This window comes from Ictidomys tridecemlineatus, unplaced genomic scaffold (genome assembly GCF_052094955.1).
Source record: "Ictidomys tridecemlineatus isolate mIctTri1 unplaced genomic scaffold, mIctTri1.hap1 Scaffold_92, whole genome shotgun sequence".
In the NCBI taxonomy this organism is placed as follows: Eukaryota; Metazoa; Chordata; class Mammalia; order Rodentia; family Sciuridae; genus Ictidomys; species Ictidomys tridecemlineatus.
In genome coordinates, this window is record NW_027526147.1 from 603,292 (window position 1) to 625,081 (window position 21,790).

General features: G+C 38.0%; 1 pseudogene across 1 annotated transcript in view; it reads right to left on the minus strand.

Annotated features, from left to right (window-relative positions):
- Positions 1-21,520, minus strand: part of LOC144374869 (transport and Golgi organization protein 1 homolog) — a 122,890-nt pseudogene extending 101,370 nt beyond the window's left edge. Inside the window, exons 1-12 of the transcript XR_013434136.1 lie at positions 21,475-21,520; positions 20,582-20,705; positions 20,062-20,239; positions 18,597-18,660; positions 13,645-13,767; positions 11,240-11,332; positions 10,563-10,627; positions 9,564-9,700; positions 6,134-6,246; positions 2,990-3,096; positions 2,376-2,490; positions 1,524-1,555 (exon numbers count right to left, since the gene is read on the minus strand). The product of XR_013434136.1 is annotated as a transport and Golgi organization protein 1 homolog (transcript). The remainder of the gene's footprint in view (positions 1-1,523; positions 1,556-2,375; positions 2,491-2,989; positions 3,097-6,133; positions 6,247-9,563; positions 9,701-10,562; positions 10,628-11,239; positions 11,333-13,644; positions 13,768-18,596; positions 18,661-20,061; positions 20,240-20,581; positions 20,706-21,474) is intronic.
- Between the last annotated feature and the right edge of the window lie 270 nt (positions 21,521-21,790).

The window sequence follows — 21,790 nt, forward strand, 5'->3', positions numbered from 1 at the left end:
TTAATCTCTTAATTTCCTCATTTGTAAAATGAATAATAATCTCTGCCTACTAGGATTTTCATGAAACCAAAATGGGACAATTTACATAAAGTACCCAAGAACATTTATGTCCCAATCTTATTACCTTCTGAGACCTGCCAGATAGTACCATGTTTCATGGATATCTTTGTACTCCTCATCCCTCTATTGTACAGACCATGGGGCAGCTCTATAATTTACTTTCCTGGTTATTACCAGTAACTCTCCCTTTCCATGGAGAGACTTCAAAACAAGACAAGTTGGATATTAAGTAGCCAAGAAGAGCTGGGGGAAGGACTGAGTGGAAGAGCAGTTGGGAGGCTCTCAGCTCAATGCCCAGAACCATAAAATGAAATGACATGAAATAACGTGACACGACATAAAATGAAATAAAGTAAAAAGAAAGAAAAAGAGGGAACACATCATATGCTCATTTAAATGTAAATTAAGTAAAACAAAATACCGGAGGGAATCATAAAATCTTGGGCCCAGTCATCAAAGTAAGAGTAAAACAGAAACTCATTCACAACAATCTGGATGAGGAAAAAATATTTAAAATATTGATAAGGCCCTTTGAGAACAAAACCTTCTGAGTATGAAAGATGCACACAGGGTACAACGGGGCACACCTACAATGACAACTACTTGGGATGCTGGAGGATTGCAAATTTGAGTCCCGTCCTAACGACTTAGTGAGACTATCTCAAAATAAACAATGAAAAGGGCTGGGCATGCAGCTCAGTGGTAAATGCCCCTGAGTTCAATCCCCAGTAACAAGACATAGTTAAATGGACAAATTACAAGTATACTTCAAGCTTCTTTTCCAAATAGTCAGTTCTACAGCACTGACTGCTGCTTGGTAATTGCCAGGAAAAGGCTCCTATACTACAGTGAAATCTCAAGCAGCAGTCCTGAGAACGTGTCTGTGCAAGTTACAGTGTAAAGAATCCAGTTTCCAGGCTGGATGCAGTGGCCCACCTGTAATCCTGGAGACTCTGGGAGCTGACGCATGAGGATTACAAATTCAAGGCCTTCCTTGGCAACTCAGAAAGACCCTGTCTCAAAATTTAAAAAATTAATAAATAAAAAGGACTGGAGATGTTGCTCAGTGGTAGAGTACTCCTGGGTTCAATCCCCAGTACCAAAATAAAACCAAAAAATGATAAAAATCTGCTAGTAATAAAAATCTCTAGTAATCTGCTAAACATCAACCATGTAGATTTAATCTCAGTTGTCACAACAGTCATCCAAAGTAAAAAAGGTAACTACCCCCAGTTTACAGATGAGGACACTGAAGTTGATGGAAATTAAGAAACCATCCCAATAACACAGAACTAATGAGTAGAGGTTAGATCATAGAATTCCCACCATGCCTGCCTATACATCCACAGGACCCAAAGACAGACCAGACATATCAGGAAAGAGGCCAAGTATCAAAAAAATGTAAGAAAAGACAAGACTTCCACACATTCAGCACAGTTTCTGACAAGGTACAGTATACTCACGATTTTAGAAACGGTGCATCTTTCAAGCAAATCTGAAAAATTAAGGAAGACACATTAAAAAGACTGGTATTGCTGGGCATGGTGGCCCACACCTGAATCCCAGCAGCTTCTGTAGACTCAGGCAGGAAGGTGGCAGGCTCAAAGCCAGCCTTAGCAACTTACTGAGACTTTGTCTTCAAAAACAAAAAGGGCTGAGGATTGGCTCAGTGGTTAAGTACCCTTAGGTTCATTCCTTGGTACCAAAATAAAAAAAAAAGTTAGAATTAAAAAAATAAAGACTGGTATTGATAAATTCTGATTATTTCTTGTTAACTCTTAAACCACAGGATCTAAGCCTTTAACTTGTTTACTAAGTTAAAAACTAAGCACAATTTCTAAGTAGCACTATCACACAAACAGATACAAGTTATGGTTAAGTAGAGACTTCAAAACAAGACAAGTTGGATATTAAGTAGCCAAGAAGAGCTGGGGGGAGGACTTACTTAGATAAGGATTTAAAACAAGACTGAAACTAGGCATACTGCATTCCTATCCCCCGGTTATCAGACATGATGCCTCTGTACATGAAACCCTCTGCCCTGCTACCTGACTCCTCCTGTTCATCAACAAAGAGGGCTAAAGTGCCACTTTCTGGGAAGCTTTCCACTTAATCCACCAGTAGAGAGGGAAATATGTCTAGCTACCTTGAAGCACAGTGATCCTGCACTTCGTTTGGTCATAGTCCCTCTTTGACAATGTGATGAAGGTGGATGTCCTCATAGAAAAATGTGTGCTCTCAAAAAAAAAAAGTCAATATAATTCAGTGGGTTCTACAACTTCTAAGGTCCCAGGTTAGGAGAAACGAATGAATACTTCATCAGTAGTCAGCAGCACATGAAAACGTGACTTCTGTTTTAGGTCTTGCTGAAGATGGGCTCTTTCCTCCTCGTCCCCTGCATATGTTACACAAGAAAGACCTGGAGCAAATCTAAATCCAAGGAAAGAATCAGATGAACCCAAATGCCACAGCCATGAGATGGTGTGTGCATGTCATGGACGGACTGCAGTGTGCAGACGCCATTCATTAGGTGCTGGTCACAGAACTGTACCTAGAATAATGGTTAAACCCCAGGATAAGGTCTGTGTTAAGCAGGGAGAAGGATCAAGTCTAAGAGGGTCTTGTGCTAACTAAAAATGCAATGATGTTTCTCACTTTAGTTACTTCCTATGTTACTGTGAGAAGGACAGTTTCTCCTTTACATCAGCAAAATTTACTGAGAATAAGTACTAGCCTTTAAATTGTAGAAGGGTAACACCCACTGGATCCTCCCCTATCAGATCTTGTGTCTTGCCTACACTGTTTCAGTTCAACCTTTCTGGAATAAAATCATTGAATATGACAAGATTTTGCTTTATGATCTTCTATCCATCATCTAGAAAAATATCTTAACATAAACAATACAAGTTCAGCTACATCTACTCTGTACCTTTCCATTTCTTCTTTCCAGTTGTCCAAAACAGACAGAGGACTAAGAATCAGAAATGGTCCTTCATCATTTAACCTTCCCGTCAAGTAAATGAGGAGAGCAATCGTCTGAAACAAAGCAGGCAGTTTTGATCACCTTTCCAGGAGACACAACCATAAAGTTCCCACAACCATAGGCAGAGAACACAAACTGTTATACATGACTTGCTTTATAAAGAAATTCCATACAATCTTCCACATATTAGGAAACTAGTACGTTCTTAGAACGACATCAGGTAAGCTCAGTGTCTTTGCTAAGGAAATTGATAGTGTTTAATTACTTCAAGAGTTAACGAGCAATGAGGCTCAATATTTATGTAACTGAACCAAAGGGAAAAACATCAGGAAAGAACAAAAATCAATGAAACCAATACACCTGTTGGAAAACAGCAGGAGTACTTTGAAACTATTAAGCCAGAAGTGCTAAGACCTGACAGCAAACAGTACCCGCACATCACAGCCTTGGCCCTTGGCTCGGCTGCTCTGATGAGAGTGCTTTCCTTCTTCCCCAACTTTCTCCCTCTTTCTATAACCATTTAGAGGGTGCCTTCTACTGGCTCAAGTTTTAAGCTCAAGTTATATGTGAACAAAACAGATACAACCTTTGGTCTTTCATAATGGGTGCATTATAATCATACTGTATAGCGAGATCCATATGCCATAGTTGTACATGCATATATCTACAACACATATTCAAATGCAGAAAACAGACAATAAATCATTCTCACAAGAAGTAGGAGTATGAAATGAAACTTTGCAAAGCCAAATGTGCATACTTCAGGACATGTTTGAGTACACTTATGTCTCTAAAGTTGCTCTCAACAAACAAAAACACGTGAAGAGCTTGCATCCCCAAATACTGTGCTATTTCTGAGGAAAAAATATGCCCTAAGGATCAAATTCAAAATCCTGAGAAAACTATAGGCTCAAAGGTGTTCACATCAAAATTAATTTAAGTAACCCCAAAAAGGGGGAACTCATGATTCCTCATCAATAGGATGTTTAAGCAAATTATAAATTCTCGATGCCAGTTGAATGATTGTGAATATAATAAAATGCAAAACTACAGTGCCAATGTTACATTAATGAATAGAAACCATATAGGCTAGGCGTGCACTGTAACTTCAATGATGTAAAACATACCTTGCTGCTTATGGCTGTGGTTAGAGTGCTGTGATGACAGAGTGGCAGTTCATTTTTTTTGACACAATCATATTAATCTTATAAAGGAAATGATTTTCTCATTTAACTATCCCAGCCCAAATTGTGCCCAGAGCATCCCTCTAATAAGTGGCTTAACTGGATTAAAACCATTCTGTTGAGTGCTCCCTGAAGAAGCAATTTAGAGAAAGTTTGTCTTTTATTACCACAAATCAGAAGTGTCTACCAAATAAATTTAGAGTCACTAGTGAATTTTATCAAACATCTAAAATGGAAATGAGAACAATTTTACATAAACTCTTGCTGAAAATTGAAGAGGAACACTTTTCAATATATTCTATGAGGCCAGCTTTACCCAAATACTAAAACCAGACAAAATTAGTATAAAAAAGGAATATCACAAAACAATATCCTTCATAATATAGATGCAAAATTTCTAAACATTCTTTTACCAAAACAGACTTGGAGTTGGTATATTTTTTAGAGAATTTAAAGTAGAGGTGGAAAGGCAAAGGACAAGTGGAATTTGCTGGCTCTCTGTGAAGTCAGTAGGACAATTTCAATGACTGAGACAAAGGAGATTATAGGGAGGATACCTCTAGGAAACTGATTTTAGTTTCATATTTCTCGTTCAGGAATATACCAGGAACAGATTTGTTTGCCCAAGAGAGAGAAGTGATGAATCTCAGGGGACCTTATATAAGTGGTTGCATTGTTTCTGAATAATGCCAAGATTGATGAGATACATCTGGCCTAAGTAAAGGAGGCTTCAACATATGATCAGACTAGCCTATGTGCACCGCTGCTCCAGCTTAAAGTTTATATATATAGTGAGCATTGGAGGGGACAGTTGAACTTCTAAAAGGATGATGAGACCCTTGCTCATTCTCTCCAGTGACCACTGGTCAAACTTTCCTGGGATTGAAAAGTTTTTATCTTCCTGATTTCTGATCAAGCTGCCTCTGACGTATATCATGATTATACCAAGATATCTTTTGTATCCTTCAGATAAGTAATCCTTATGTGATTAACCCAAGAGGTGTTGTGACTGAATTTTCCATTAATCAAAGGCCATGTGTCAACCCAGGGCAGTATTGCTTATTATTCTCGCAGAAGCATCAATTTCAACACTCCACCATTAATCACTAGATCAATGCCCGAGGGGGCCACATCTCATTCTCCCCTTTTAAGGTCAGAGAGTCTAAGTTTTATTTTGGAAAACATAGGGTACTTCCTCCATATTTCTCTATCACTGTAGAAAAATGGACAGCAGCCCGACCCCAACCCACCCCCACTGAGAAAGAGAGAGTAATATTAGAAATAATACAGTTAACTTCATATAGTATTACTAAGGAGCACAGTCAATTTGGTCCTTGGGCAAGTATATATGCTTCACACAGAGAAAAGCCCTAAACCTGGGCCCATTAACTGCACTTGTAACTCAAGTAACTTTTCTCACAGACACATGTCAATGCTCATATAAAGGTAATGACATAATTAATAACTACCCCTACAACTAGAAAAATCAATCCCAAGGTTGTGATCTCTTAAAAGTTAAGCATTTCACATTCTAGTATATATATACATACACACATACATACACCCTCACACACACACATATGTAACAGCACTTAAAGATGGTATTAAGCCAGGTGTGGTGGCACATACCTATAATCCCATTGGCTCCAGAGGCTAAGGCAGGAGGATCATGAGTTCAAAGCCAACCTTAGCAATTTAGCGAGGCACTAAGCAACTAAGTGAGACACTGTCTTCAAATAAAATACAAAAAAGGGCTGGATGTATGATTAAGTTTTTAAGTGCACCTGAGTTCAATCTGGGGTACCAAAAATTATATATATATATATATATATATATATATATATGGTAATGAGTTGTGAGGAGGTGTTTTGGTGTAGGTAAACAGTGCTTCTTCAAAGTAACATACCTGGCAGGTCTTACCAAGGCCCATCTCATCTCCCAGGATGCAGCCATTTTGACAGTGGAATCCCTGGGCTAGCCAGTTGACTCCCTTCAGTTGATAAGGGCATAAATGAACTCCTAGAAATAAAAAATAGAGCAAAACCAGAGAGCAGACATTTCAGCACATATGTGGGCTAAGCTCTAAGGCTTTGAATGAAGAACATGGCTTACATTCCCTTAATGTCAAACTTTATTGGCTCTATCTTTTATTGGGACGTTCTATGTATACAAACATTAGTTGATTTCCAAATTTCTTTTTGGGCAGACTTGGGTTACCATTCAAAGCCCTGAAATAGCCAGTCACTGTTATATAATCTTCTTGATCAATGAGAAACTCAGCCTGGGATTTGTTCTATAATACCCAGTCTCAAGCCACTGTCCTTTTCTGGAAATAAGTATTCCTGGAAGTGATGTGACAAACAACACATGGACTGTTCATATGCTTGCTTAATGGCACTCATCTAAATCTGCCATTCCTGCTATATTGTCCCTTAAAGAAAAGGGGGACAGTAAAACATCATGATCCTGAATGCTCCCTTTCTGTTTACAAAAACCTAGCAAAATTAAGGGACCAATGAGATCAAGCCTAGGCTGGAAAGTCCAGATACATATCATCTTGAGGGACACTGGCTTTCTCTATGCACACTGGGCACTAGGGCAAGTTAGTGTTATCTGTAAAAAGCTACTTTCTTGCATGTATGCTGGTCATACACACAAACTAATGCTGATGTCACTGCTTCCTCAGTCTAACATGTAAGCCTCCTCCCTTAATGGGGCTGGGCAGAGAACTGAGGGCTCTGTGGAAAGGATACATATCACTTGTTTGGCCAGAGCCACCAGGCAAAACACCAGGAGCAAGAGAGGTACTGCTTGGAGAAGCACCTTCAGGGACCCAGATGCTATCTGTTCAGTCTGTTGCCACGGAACTCTTCCTGGAACCGTCACTGATCTGTTAGAAGCTTTCCCAGATAAACCATGTCTCCCATGCTGTCTCCAGCACCTTATTTGGCCTCCCCACAACCTAGTACAACTGGGATGTGGACTGCTCCTGCTAAAGGACAAAATGAAAACAGGACTACACTGTGCGCCAACAGAGAAGCAGGGTTAAGAATGGAGATGCTGCTACATAAAGGGTGTTTAAAACTGAACAAGGATGGCAAGACACTATAAATATTTATGTTATATATATATTTATAATTATCTCTATAAAATAGTCAAAAGTAAAAGGTTGAAGGGATGGGGATGTAGCTCAGTGGAAAGAGCACTTGCGTCACACATATGAGGTCCTGGGTTCGATCCTCATAAAATAATAAGTAAAAATAAAGATATATATTTAAAAAAGTAAAAGGTTAAAGTGGTGGATAAAGAGTGACCCTCAAAGAGTTCATGCACAGACCTCAGAATCAGTGAATGTTACCTTATTTGGCAAAAAGGACTCCACAGCCCTGACTAAGGTTGAGGGCCTGGAGGTGGGGAGACGATACTGAGTTACCCTGGATTACCCAATCTAATCACTCACCCTTTACCAGATGTGATTAGGAGGAGGTGACTATAATGAGGCAGTTCAGGTACCCCCGCCCAAAAGACCTTGCCATGATTAACCTTCCCCTCTTGTGAGATCAGGATGCCTTGCAGTTTGAAGCTTCCTCTTGTTCTAAATGATCTGTTGGCTCTCCAGAGTCAGGCCTCTGTTCTAAAACTCCAGTCAATGTCTGGACTATGATATTCTACAGAAGTTTTGCAAGATATTATCACTGGGGAAACTGAGGAAGGTTCCATGGGATCTCTTTTTTTAAAACTGCATGTGAATCTGTAATTAGTATATAATAACATGTTTAATTAAAATGATATGAAACTATACAAAGATAACAATATTTAATACTTAGAAGATGACTGCAAAAGTAAAAAAAAAAATTTCCAAAAAGAAGTTAGACAGAAAAGGATTTAATATAGGGAATTAGGTCACCATAAAATTTTTTGTAGGAAGGGCTGGAAAAGCAGCCCCCGGCTTAGCTTCCTGGTACAACTGCTGGATAACCATCACAGAACTGGCTCATGACGGTGGTATCTGCCTCCAGGACCAGGAATCCAGGAACCCACCAAAGGCATAGGCTATTTCCCCAAATGTTTTACAAAGAACACACACGACTGCTGGAATCAGGAAAAGAAAAATCTTAGCTCACAAACAGTTTCCCAAAATATCCATTTACTTTAACAAACAGGATGACCAGTCGCTACCCTTGGGTCCAGTGTTCCCCCTCTTCCCTGCACTGCCTGGTAGTTTACACCCCGACTGCTCTTCCCAAGGCTTCCCCGGCGACCCGCCACCTCCGCAGTCCCCTGCAGTCTCTCCGGGTCACTGTGGCGGACCAGCCGCACGCGCACACAGGCCCCTCTCCACCCGCCCACCACCCTCTGTGGGAAGCCGGCGGCACCTCGTTTCCCGAGAGCCACTGAACCGCGGGTGGGACCCCACAGTCAGGGGCGGGCCGAGCCCTCTCCACCGAGACGCACAGCCCCCCCCCCCACCCCCGCGCTCCACCAGAGCTTCCGTGAGACGACTGACGGCGACTCCGCCTCCCACGGGCGCCGCGACCGTCCCAGGCTCCCGTGAGGAACGGCCGAGGAGGCCTGCGAGGGTCACTGCGGTGTCTCCCCAGGGCAGGACGGGACCCGGACTGACCGCGCAGGAAGGCGCGAGCGTCCCTGGTCCGAACGTGCGGGGAGGACAACCACCCAGTGGCCAGCCACCTGAGGGGCGCGCAGGCTCCTTCAGGAGAGTCAAAGGGGCGGTGCGTCTTCCAAGTCCAACCGCAGCGCCACCCTCACAGCCAGAGCGCCTGGACCGGGGTTTAGGGCCCCACCAGGCACATTTCCTCGTCAACCCCCCCCCCCCTGCTACCCGGAAGTGCCCCAGGCCGAGCTCCACCCACCCCCTACCGGTGGAGGGGAAGCCCCGGCGCCCACGGGGAAAACCTCCTTGGAGACCCCGCTCCCGAAAAGTTGGTGTGCACCACGTGGCGTGTCTGGGCGGCCCTTCTCCTGCAGCCCACTTACCTGTCAGGCCGCACTGCTGTAAGTCCTGCTCCTGCACCCTCGTCCTCATCGCCTCCGGTTGGCCCTTCGCCTGGAAGGCTACTAAGAAGCCCGGCACTTCGCCCTCCATCTGGCTGCAAGAGGCTCCGCCCCGTGCGCTTGGTGTGCACAGCCTTTCCTGTGAGCCCCGGAGGACCCTGGGAGCGCCGCTTTTAACTGAATTCTATATTTTAGTGATAGTATGAAAATACTAACTGAAATCTATACTTCAATTAAATAATAATATGAGCCTTATAATTCTGTATTTGTACGTTTAAGCAAATGCATACTATTCTTATCATGTTTGGACTTCTGCATACCTTTCTGTTCTTCGTTTTTGGGTGGATTACTTTCTCTTAAGTCCTCTTTCATTCTTTCTTGTGCTAATTTTTTTGCTTCTTGTTTTTGGATCTTTCTTTTCAATTTTCTGTCTTCTTTCAGTCTTAGCTTCTCTAGGCTGATAAACATTTACAATTAGTGACAATTTACCTTTGTTAATTGCTCAATGAACTACTTTCTGTTGCCTACTATAGAAAACATTCTCCAAGCAATAGGCTGTGACTTTTAATTAAGAAAGCTATGTATAATTTGTATAGATGTTATTTCCATGTACATAATGTATATAAATTAATGTGTAGGGTAAATAAGAATTGTACATGTACTCTGCAAGCAAGATCCCATAATAAAATATTATTTTCACCCAATAACAACATGGGAATTTGGTTGATTTGGTTACACTGATTCCTTTTCAACAAATAATTCTATACATCTTTTCTTTTGTTTTTTCTTGGTCACAAATTATAAGAAAAAAAATCACTTTTTAGGATGAAAAACAAGAAGCAGGACAGAAAAGAAAAGAAAAAAGGATTGGAATTATTTGATCTGAACAGAAAGATACAGAGGTGAATAATTTTGACAATACACTAAGTATTTCAAGGTAAGAAATAGTCATTGGTTCAAAATGTTTAAAGTGGAGAAACATAAAAAAGCAAAAATGCTTTTGAAATTAAAAGCCAAAAGCTAACTATATAATTTTTGTTAAATGCCAAATCTGTTGATAAGTAATTTCATAACATGAAATGTTATAATTTTACTTACAAGTTCCACCACTAAATAGTGACTTTTTCAAATTTTCAGTATTTAATCATTCTAAAGCTAGTTCTGTTTTAAATATCCATAAAAATAATTTTTAAAATACTTATTTATATATGTGTACACAGCCAATTTTAAAAAATAGCACAATTTAGAAATCTGCATTTAACAGAGTTATATACTAAGAGACAATATAAAAACTACTGATTGATTGATAAAAATCTTACCTAGAACATTTCTGTTTCAGAATAGGTCTTGGAGGAACCTTTTCTTTTATGACCTTGTGTTCAAACTTTAAATAAAACAAAGACATTCAAAATTTGTCTCATACTCCCATGACATAAAGCACAAAACCACAAGTAACAAATATTTCAGAAGCACACACAATGTTCAATTTGATACAGAACAGTGATGATGTTTTGACCCAGACAAAAGCCCAGAAAGCTTTAGCAAAATAATTTACTGAAAAGAGAAAGAAGAGAGTAGACACACTTTATGAAGAAACTTTAAATAATTAAGGGTAAGCAGAAGATCCAATAAATTATATATATATATATATATTATAATTTACCCACTCCTGCCACATTCAGATGGTGATGTTAAAGGTAATCCCTCAAGGCACTCTTCCCCTTCTCTAAAACCCACACCTCCACCACTACCCCTTTTGGGGTATTAATAAAATGGAAGTTATCAAAAAGAGTAAAACCACAATATAAAAAGTATGCTTTTCCTAGGAGGAAATAAAAGAATGTGAAAATGCTTCACTGCAATGCATGTCCTAATATTTATTTTCTAAAATGATATAACTTTTTTTTTCTTACAAAAGACAAGATTCAAATCACACAACAGGTGTAAACATTTTGGTTACAAATTTAATAAAGTTTCTCCTTTATTAGATACTTACTTCACATTTAACTTGACCACCACTGCTAAAGATGATAATCTTAGAAATGATACCTTCACAGTCAGGGGTAAGACAAATTCCTTGTAGAAAATCCTATTTGATTTAAAAGAAGAATGGTATGTGTAGGAGGGATAAATCTATGCATGTATACCAATTTTTTAAACTACTTTTTTAGCTGATGGACACAATACTTTTATTTTATTTTATTTTATTTTTGTGTGGTGCTGAGGATCGAACCCAGTGTCTTACACATGCTAGGTGGGTGCTCTACCACTGAGGCACAATCCCAGCCCCAACACATATACTATTTTAACCACAAAGTACATTCAAAATATACCATGAAATTTCCTTTAGGGAGGCAACGAAAGTGCCTGATTGCTGCTATTTCAGAGCCTTCTTATAGGAAGACTGTATCCACACGTATGGGGCAGACCTGTCCCTGTGACTTGCTTTGTGGTAAAGGAAGTCAAACTGCCATAGCATACACCAGGTCTAAATGAGCACTCTAGGAAACACAGTGTGAACTGGCTATTGTTCTTTTCCCTCTGTTAAAGAAACATGTTCCAAAAAAAGTACAACTTGGATTTGGAAATAAAGAACATGGCCACAGAGAATAGACCCGGCTGCAGCTCAATCCTGGCCAACAACGACAAAACTTCAGGACAAGTAATATAACCAAGAAAAGACCCTCTCATTGTTAGTCATAATATTTGGGTTGTATATTACTTCAGCATATCATAGTGAAAGCTGACTAATTAATAGAAGGTATTTAGAATTCTGGAAATGGTTAAGACAACTAATGGAGAGTATATAGCTTACAAAACTCAATATAAGTAAAAAGACAGTAGAAGTGGCTCCAGGGTTACAGTTATATCTCTAGCTATCTATGTGAAAATTAGTTTCTACCAAACTTAAATAATTCCAACTGCTAAAAGACACCTAATATAATCACATTTTTCCCACTAGAGATAATGGTTTGCATAGGGTTATTAAAAAAGGCTTTTTGTTAAGTCCACAGATTATATATATCAGAAATAAACATTGTAACAAGGAAATAAGACTGTAAAATTGTGCCCTCTTCCAAAGTATTCTAACTAATGGATTAACTAATCATTATATTGATAATAAGAATAAACCCCTGAGAAATGGCAGTATAAAATTTAAGTTAATTTCTTAGGACAAATTACCTTAACCAATTTTGGTAAAAAAAACTAAAATGTTGGAACCTTAATTCTACATCAACGCTTTCAATCTATGATGAGCTGAATTGTCAGTGCATAATTTAAGATCTGTATTTTAAAACAAGAAAAAATTAAATTTTTATTTCTGATTATAACATCACAATACAAAAGTTAGTTAAATAATTTTTAAAGGCCTCTACAGTTACTCCCTTCATACTTGTATAAAATTTAAAAACTCATTTTCCACTTTATTGTTAAAATCATAACTTAAAACTTTCTAATGAAGTTTAGAATCCTCAAGAAGGAATTTATATTCACTTGAAGACTTTTTAAAATTTTTTTTAAACATTCAATATACATATTTTAAAAATCCAGACAATCTTTATTGTGGTTTACACCTTGTCAATTTTATCATTAAAGGTGGTTGTTTTAAACTTCCAGCAGTTCATGTGAAATTCTATATTACAATACTGGCAATAGCTGATTCGTATAAAACCCTGGATTTCAAAACATTTTAATTCACATTTTAAAGATGTCTATGCACATGCACTTACTCATTCCCTCATAGCACACATATTAAGATAAAAAGAACTGTTGCATTCACTTGGCAGATATAACTACATAATCTATCTCCTTGAAGAGGGATAAAATACTCTGTATTACAAAATGCTGAGTTCTATAGATACAGAACTTGGCAAAAATCTTCATTTCCACAGCTGACATCTGCATTAGCCTTTACAGAATATCAAATATCTTAACAAACATTTCATCTGATCTACTAATCTAAGAGTAGGGCAGTTATCTTCCTGAATAAACCAAAAAGTTAATCACTTAATTAAGCACAAGTTAGGTTTTTGGGTTTAATTCAGTGATTGCACTGGCCTTTATATTCTTGGACTCAATTTTTTACAAGGCATTAGAAATCCAACAAATTAGAGGTAACAATCTCACTTTGTTTCTATGTTCCTAAGGAAGAGGCAGTTACATGAAACATGGCTAGAGGAGGAAATAAAATTAGCTAGCCTGTCTTCTATGGTCACCACACCAGCCCCAAACATTTATTTCAGTGTCCCTGGCTTCCCATGTGAGATGACCTAAAAAAGTCCAGGGTAAGGGGCAAGCAGGGTGACAACTTGGGTGCCTCCAATTACAGAATTTATTCTGGATTCATTTTTAAGGCATGACTTTGCAAGTTAATGTTCCATTGTACATTTCATTTTTTACCTTAAAGTCTGGATCAGTTATGTATATCTGGATTTTGGAATATCCATGACACTTCTGATAGCAACAAATAGCATCTGGCACTGGAGGGAACCTGCATTCTTCAACAAATTTCTCTAACAGCATCTAAAGCAAAATAAGCAAATCTGATAGTATCACAACACTGATTTGTCAATAAAAAATGCTTGTGATTCCTCTTGCCATCAAAACATTTTTAGCATAGAAATGAATGTTTTTACCCAGGACAAATTATATGTATACAATTTTTAAAGATTTTCCTTTTAAAAGGAAGCTGATACAAAGATATGTAAACAAAGAGAAATGAACAAAATTCTTGTTTTTAGAATTTCAGTCAGAATCAAAATCTTGTCCTCTGTTATCATCAAAACTGGTTTTGTAATTTATAGTTTTTATAAATCTCCTTTAAGAATCAAGAGGGAAGCTGGGTGTAATGGTGCATGCCTGTAATCCCAGTGATTTAGGAGGCTGGGGCAGGAGGATCACAAGTTCAAGGCTAGTCTTATCATCTTAGGCCCTAAGCAACTTAGCAAGAACCTGTCTCAAGATAATCTACAAAAAAGGGCTGGGAATGGCTCAGTGGTAAAATATCTCTGGGTTCACAGCCCAGAAACCAGGAAAAAAAAGGAAAGAATTAAGAGAAATTGAAAAATTAAGATAAAAATAAGCCTTAGGGCAAGCCTGAAAATCCTATGATTCATCTCTTTCTCAATGTAACTTGATCTAAAATCCTAACACTCACATTCATCTATCTCTGCCACATGTATTTGTTAATACTCTAGAGAATTAGAAGCCCCCAAGAGACTAACACCATGCTTTCAGTACTGGTTTTTTGTTGACAATAACTTGTATATCTCCATCCCAATATGGTATAATGAGAGAAAAATCTAATAATCTCTGTGCTTTATTTTTCTGTAACAGCTTTGTTGATATAAATATAATAAAACTTACATAAGAATACAGTTCAGTGACTTTTAATATATCCAAAATGTTGTACAACCATCACCAATCTAAATTTAGATCATTTTCATCATCCAACAAGGAACTCAATACCATTAGCAGTTCCTCATCTTTTTCCCCTAATGCCCAGACCTAGACAATCTATTTTCTGTCTCTGTATACAGATTTGCCTATTCTGGATATTTCATATATACAGAATCATACAGCATGTGATCTTTGTGTCTGGCTTCTTTTATTTCGTACAGTGTTCGCAAGATTCATGCATGTTGTATCATATATCAGTACTTATTGTTTATCTATTCATCAGTGGATACTTGGGTTGTTCCCCCTTTGGGGCTATTATGAATTGTGCTGCTATAAACATTCATGTACAAGTTTTGGGGAGAACATGTTTTCCTTTTTTTGTACAAATCTAGGAGTGGAACTGCTGTGTCACATGGTAACCCTATGTTTAACTATTTGAGGAACTGCCAATCTTATTGTCCCAAAGCAGCTGCACCATTTTACATTACAACCAGCAAAGTATGAATGTTATAATATTTCCATACCCTTGCCAACACTTAATATCTATGCATATCCTCAGAGTATGAACCAGTATCTCACTGTGTTTTTATTTGCATTTCCTTAATGGTTAACAATATTGTACTAATGGGTTATCACTATATTTTCTTTGCAGATATGTCTATTATATACTTGTATATTCGATTATTTGTCTTTTTACTATTAAGTTGTAAAAGTTGGCCCCTGTACTTTTAAAAGCTTCATACAAAAGCAAGTTCTGGTATATGAGATAAAATTTATTAGTTTTTCTAGAATTGGTAAAGCATCCATATGGCTCCAAAAATGACACTAAATTCATAATTCAATTCATAAACTCAGGTACCATCTCAATAATTATATTAATATAATAAAACAGTAATACTGTACCTCCCTCTAAGTACAACCAGTACAGCATCCTGCTTAATAACACATGCTCTAATGTCAGAATGCCTGAACTCAAGTTCCAGCTCTACTACTTCCTTGATGCTTAACCATGAGCTCATCACTTCACCTATCTAAACTGTAAAATGGAAATGATTTTACAATCAGATAGAAAGAAAGGACACATCATTTTAGTAATGAAGATAAGAAAAGTCTATGACATTATTGACACATTAATTCCACAGCCAGTGACTTCTCTCCTAACTACAGAAGGAAGAAATCACCCACCTAAGGCAGAGTGGTTGGGGAAAGGGTTGGTGAGGATGCAGCCTTTCTTTGGTCTTAAGATGAATGATTTGGACAGACTGGTTGGAACCCAAGAGTAGAGTTCATTTATAAATACTAAGTAAACCTGTACAATCTTAAGAGCTCTAGCAAGATAGAAGGCTAGAAAATGACTGCAAAGGCAGGCTGGGGTGAGTGTTCGCAAACCCTTTGCTTCAGATACCCATGAGTCATCAGGCTAGCCTTTATCCCACTGGCAGGAATCAAGCCTCTGTGTAGCAGGGGAGTGACACATTCAAAGCTACATGGAAGAGTGAGCATGGCAGAAGGACAGAGAATATGTGCTAGGTTTGTGGGGACAGCACAGAGCCAATCAAGGTCAATGAAATAAGAAGGGTGGAGCCCAAGCTGGCTTCAGTAGCTTCAGAAACGAAAGGTACAGGTGTCTTAGTGTAATTTCTGCTTGTGAGGTTGGGCAAAACTATTTAACCCTAATCCTGGGATTTCAAGTTCTTTTACTGAACGTGGATACTGATGAGAAGATAGTATTTAAATAAATTAGTTAAATGTGTTGTCTGCTAAAAATGGCCTAAGAAATATTAACAAATTAAAAACTACCATTCTAAAAAAAAAAAAAAGTTTAATCCTCAAAGATGTTTCACATGGTGTTGGAATCACAATAGGTTAGACAAACACCTAAGTTCCCACTCACTGTAAGCACACTAATTGCTAACGAACTGCAAATGTTCAGGGGTTCAACATGTGGAATTAGACACCAGAGAAGACAGAATGTAGGTAGTAAAAGATAAAAATGGATAGAAACAAAGCCATTCAAAAGAAAACAAATGAGAGAAAGTAAAGAGAGCAACAGGGTATCACTAACTGGAGGCCAACAATTCACTTCAATAACCTTGAAAGGTACTCTATATGAAAGCTTGAGATAAATAACTATTGGGTATAATAACCTTTAGAATCATTAAAAAAAGTCTATTTCCTTAAACTCTTGTTTTAAAAAACAGAGAAGCATTTAATCCACGTGAGAAAGATTTCCTCAAAATTAAAACTAAAAAGGAATTAGCCTAAAGCATTCTTATGGGCTGAATGTGTTTCCACAAGATTTGTTATGTTGGAAATCTAATCCCCAATGGTTTTAGGAGGTAGAACTTTGAGGAGGTGATTAGGTCATAAAGTAAAGACCTTGTACAGGAATTAGTGCCCTTATAAGAAGAGGCCCCAGGAGATGCCCCCATCCTTCTATTATGTGAGGACACAGCAAAAAGTTAGGCATCTACTGTTGGGCACAGTAGTACACCCTGTAATCCTAGCAACTCTGGAGACTAAAGCAGGAGGATCCCAAGTTCAATGTCAGCCTCAGCAACTTAGCAAGACCCTTTCTCAAAATAAAAAATAAGAAAGGCAAGGGATCGCGCTCAATAGTAAGTCCCTGGGTTCAATTCCCATTATCCAAAAAAAGGTCATCCATTAACCAGGAAAAGAGGCCTCACCAGATATCAAAACTGCTGGCACCACAATATTGGATTCCCCAGCCTACAGAAATGTGAGAATTGAATGTTTGTTGTTTAAAGCTACCCAGTTTATAGTATTTTTGCTACAGTAGTTCCAAAGGACTAAAGTATCCATTCTTTTTTTTTTTTTTTTTTTTTTTGGTGCCAGGGATTGAACTCAGGGGTACTTAATCAGTAAGCCACATCCCCAACCCTTTTAAAGTTTTTTAAATTTAGACACAGCATCTCACCAAGTTGATTGCCTTGCTAAATTGCTTAGGCTGGCTTTGAACTTGCAATCCTCCTTCCTCAGCCTTCCAAGATGCTGAGATTACAGGTGTGCACCACCACACCTGACAACAGACATCCATTCTCAACAGGAGTTGAGTATTACCCCAAATACAGTGAAAAAATTAAGTTGTTGGGAGACGAAAAAGCCTAGTTCTTTTTATATATAAAGCACAGATGAACATATTGTATGTAAACAGACAAGCAGTACGTATGGTATTAAAAATTTCAGAGGGAGATTGATTAGGGGGAAAATGTAAAAAAAAAGAAATAAAGGCTGCTGAGATTAAGGAAAGGGAGATAATAATGAAAACTTTCAAAAACAAGAAACAAAGGTGGCCTAAAAGTGATTAAGGACAGATCAAGAAATGCTGTGTGCTTAAGTGTTCCTTTCCATTCTTCTTATTGAAGTTCCAAAATTAAATGTATTAAGTAATGAAAAGACCAAGCATTGATTTCAAATACTCAATGTTTTCTTAACAATAAAAACTGCCATGTTTATGCTGAGTGTTCCCCAAAAGTCCACGTGCAAAGGCTTAGTCGCTAGGGTGGCAATATTAAGAAGTGCTGTAGAATCTTGAAGAAAGTTTGTTAAATCGCTGGAGAAATGCCTTTGAAGAGGAATGTGGGAGCCTGGTCTTGTCTTCTCTCTCTGCTTCCTGGCTCAGGATATGAGGAGTTTGCTCCACCACATTTTCCCTGCCATTGCAATCCACTGCCTTACCAGCACTGAGCCAATACAGGCACCATATCTTCACATCTCCAGAACTATGAGCCATAATATAATTCTCTTTACATCATAGCTAGCGTTTGCCAAATATTTCATTATAGTGATGGAAAGCTGACTTATACAGAAGCATTATAAATTAAAATGAGAACAAGAGCAAATATAAATGAGGCTTGTACAAATTTTAGGGCATAAAGTTTAGGTAATACTATGACAACTCAGCAACAATTTATATAAGAAAAAATACTCACTTGGTGGTGGTAAAAATTCAGGATGACTGTCACAATCATCTACCTTCAAAGCCTCATCTACCACCTGCCCATGAAAATAAAACTAGTGAGACTGTAAAAATAATATAGCCATTTCAGTTATACCAATACTCAGCATTTATACAAAAGAACTAAAGTCAATATACTATAGTGATCATGCATATCCATGTTTGTAGCAGCATAGTTCACAATAGTCAAAACTATGGAACCAGTCTAGGTGGTCATCAATGGATGAACTGATCAAGAAAATGTGATACATACACACAATGGAGTTATACTCAACTATAAAGAAGAACAAAATTATGCCATTTGCAGGAAAATGTATGGAACCTGAGCACATCATGTTTAGTTAAAGAAGCCAGACTGAGAAAGTCATGGGTCATATGTTCTCTCACACTTGGGAGCTAGAGAAAAAATAAAGAAAAAAAGAGGACCGGTCTCATGAAAATAGAAGAGAGACCAGCAGAGTAGTGGAGAGGGACCAGGGTGAAGGGAGAGGAAGTACTGGGGAATGAAATGGACCAAATTGTTATATGCATGTATGAGAATGTAACAATGGATTCCACTTGATGTATAATTATAATGTACTGTTAAAAAAAATAAGAATTCAATGGCCGTGTAATAGAATTTGTAGTAGAATATGATAGAATTCACTCAAGCGCTTAAAATATGCATCTAGTTACTAAGTCTAAAAGTATAAGTAAGCATACAAAATGATAACTAGTGACCAGAGATCAAGACAAATGACAAATTCTTGAATGACAATTCTATCTCTGATGCCTAGAACAATGTCTCATGTGGCAGCTATTCGACAATGACTAAACTGAATATTACCACATTATTCCTGCGCTCTTCTCCCTAAATTAATACAGCCTCTTGGAGATTTTGAGGACTTAACGGTATATTAAGAAAGTTCCTTTCAATGCCCATCACCCACCCAATGCCAAAACATCATGATCTTTTCTTTCCTCAAATCTTGAAGAGAAATATAATGTGACTTAGTGATAGCTGCTGAGTGTTGGATGTATATCACAGGTAGAGGAAAACTCAGACACATTTATCTGGGTCACCTGACCTCAGAGGCAGGCTAGAAGCCTTAGTGTGGTGCTCTGAAAAAAACCATCAGACCAAGATTGCTACTGAGCACAGCCATGAAAGGGCAACAGAAGCTGTAGATACACCCTGGCAGAGGTGGGGAAGGAGTGCCTCCTAGGCACACCAGCTTAGCACAAGTTGGCTGGTGAGCTGCTACAGTGCCAGGTCACAAACAGATTACAAATCAGAAAAGGGAGAAAAAGACAAATCCAAAACACAGGGAGGGGCAGAAGTGACTTGGCCAACAGACCCCATTGTCACTCATTCCTGAGACTGGCTGGGTGACCTAAAAGGAGGGTATAAAAATGGACTAAATGGCAAAATTATATCTAGAAAAAAATACTTTTAATACCTGTAAATATAGTCAGGCTTGACAGTACATTCCTATAATCCCAGCAACTCAGGAGGCCAAGGCAGGAGGATTCCAAGTTCAAAGCCACCCTCAGCAACTTAGAAAGGCCCAAAATAAAAAAAAATAAAAAGGCTGGGGATGTGGTTAACTCAGTGGGTAAGCATCTCTGGTTCAATCCCTGGTAAAAAAAAAAAAAAAAAAAAAAAAAAAAAAAAGATATGTAAGTGTGATTTCAGAAGAAATTCTGTGACTTTAAATATATTATTTTTATGTAGTTGTATGAGGTATAATTGGTTGTAGTTATATGAGGAATAATTGCACTACGGATGTGGTTCAGTGGTTAAGCACCCTTGGGTTCATTCCCTGGTACCAAAAACAAAACAAAACAAAATCCAAAACAAGAATAATTTTCTTGATCTCAACAAGTAAGAGTTTATACCACCAAAATAGTTGGTTTCCACTATCACCAACATGTTACTATTAATAGCTGAAATAATTTTAAGTTTTTAACTGAGCTTACCTTTAGATTCTGATTACCACCATTTGCCATCTTGTAGTTAGTATTTTTGAGATCTCTTTCCGTCTCAACAAAGTTAAGTGAAGTACTAAAAGCAGGTGCTGATAAATTCCTAGGTATATAGGCCCTAAAATGGGATAAAAGAAATGACCCCTTTATTCCTACTAATTAATGAGCATTTTTAAAAGTTATCCTTCAAACAAACAGGTTGCAGCAATTATAGCCTTTCTTCCTTGAAAGCAAGGTACCACTGTTTTGAAAAGATCCTCTACCTCTCAGATAAGCCTTTATACATAAGTACTATTTAAAACCAGTTCAAGGCTAGTATTCTGGGTTCTAATATTAAAGTAAATAAATCTTCATGTTTCACATATTAACAGCTTCACTATCCTGTGTGCTTATCAAGGGAGAAAGGCTTAATCTATTTAAATTGCCAAATAAGCAAATGTAGAATCCTGGCTATTTATTTTCTTATAAGCATTCCTAAATCGATTTGTGCTCTTTGAAAAGTATCAAGAGGCTGGGGCAACGTTTCCAGGGCAGAGAGGAAGGGCATGAGGCAAAGGCTGTGTATCAGCTCTCTACTGCCAGGACCCCGTGACCAATTGCTCCCCGTCAAGCACAATAACTTCAAATTAACATTCCACTCCTCTTTTCTCACTAAATTAGGCTACTAATCATCCAAGTGGTTCAATAAAATAAATCTGACAACTCACAGTTCACCTGATATTTTGTGTGCAAACACACACACCAAAAAAAAAAGAACCCTCTTATTCTCCCATCCCTAAATTTACTATAGTTGCGCTTAAGTTTTTAAAATGACAAACACAAGTGATTCTTAAGTTCACAGGGCAAAGTAATTCCAAGTAGTAGCTACTGATCTGATATTAACTCACCTGCTTTCATAAAAAGCTTTAATTGGATTCTTATTTGGTGTTCGACCTATAAAAGTCAATCACACACACACACACACACACACACACACACAGAGTAATCAATGGATTGGCAAAACAGACTTCAACACATTTTCAAATTTCCTTTAAGCTGAGTTAAGAACATCAAACAACTTTAGAAAGTTGAAAAATAAATCAAAACAATTTTACAATCCTAGATGTCAGTAATTTCAGAATAGTGTCAACAAACTGTTGTACACCATGTCTGACATCCCACTGCATGTGATTACTGACAAGATGACAGTAATATATTGATTTG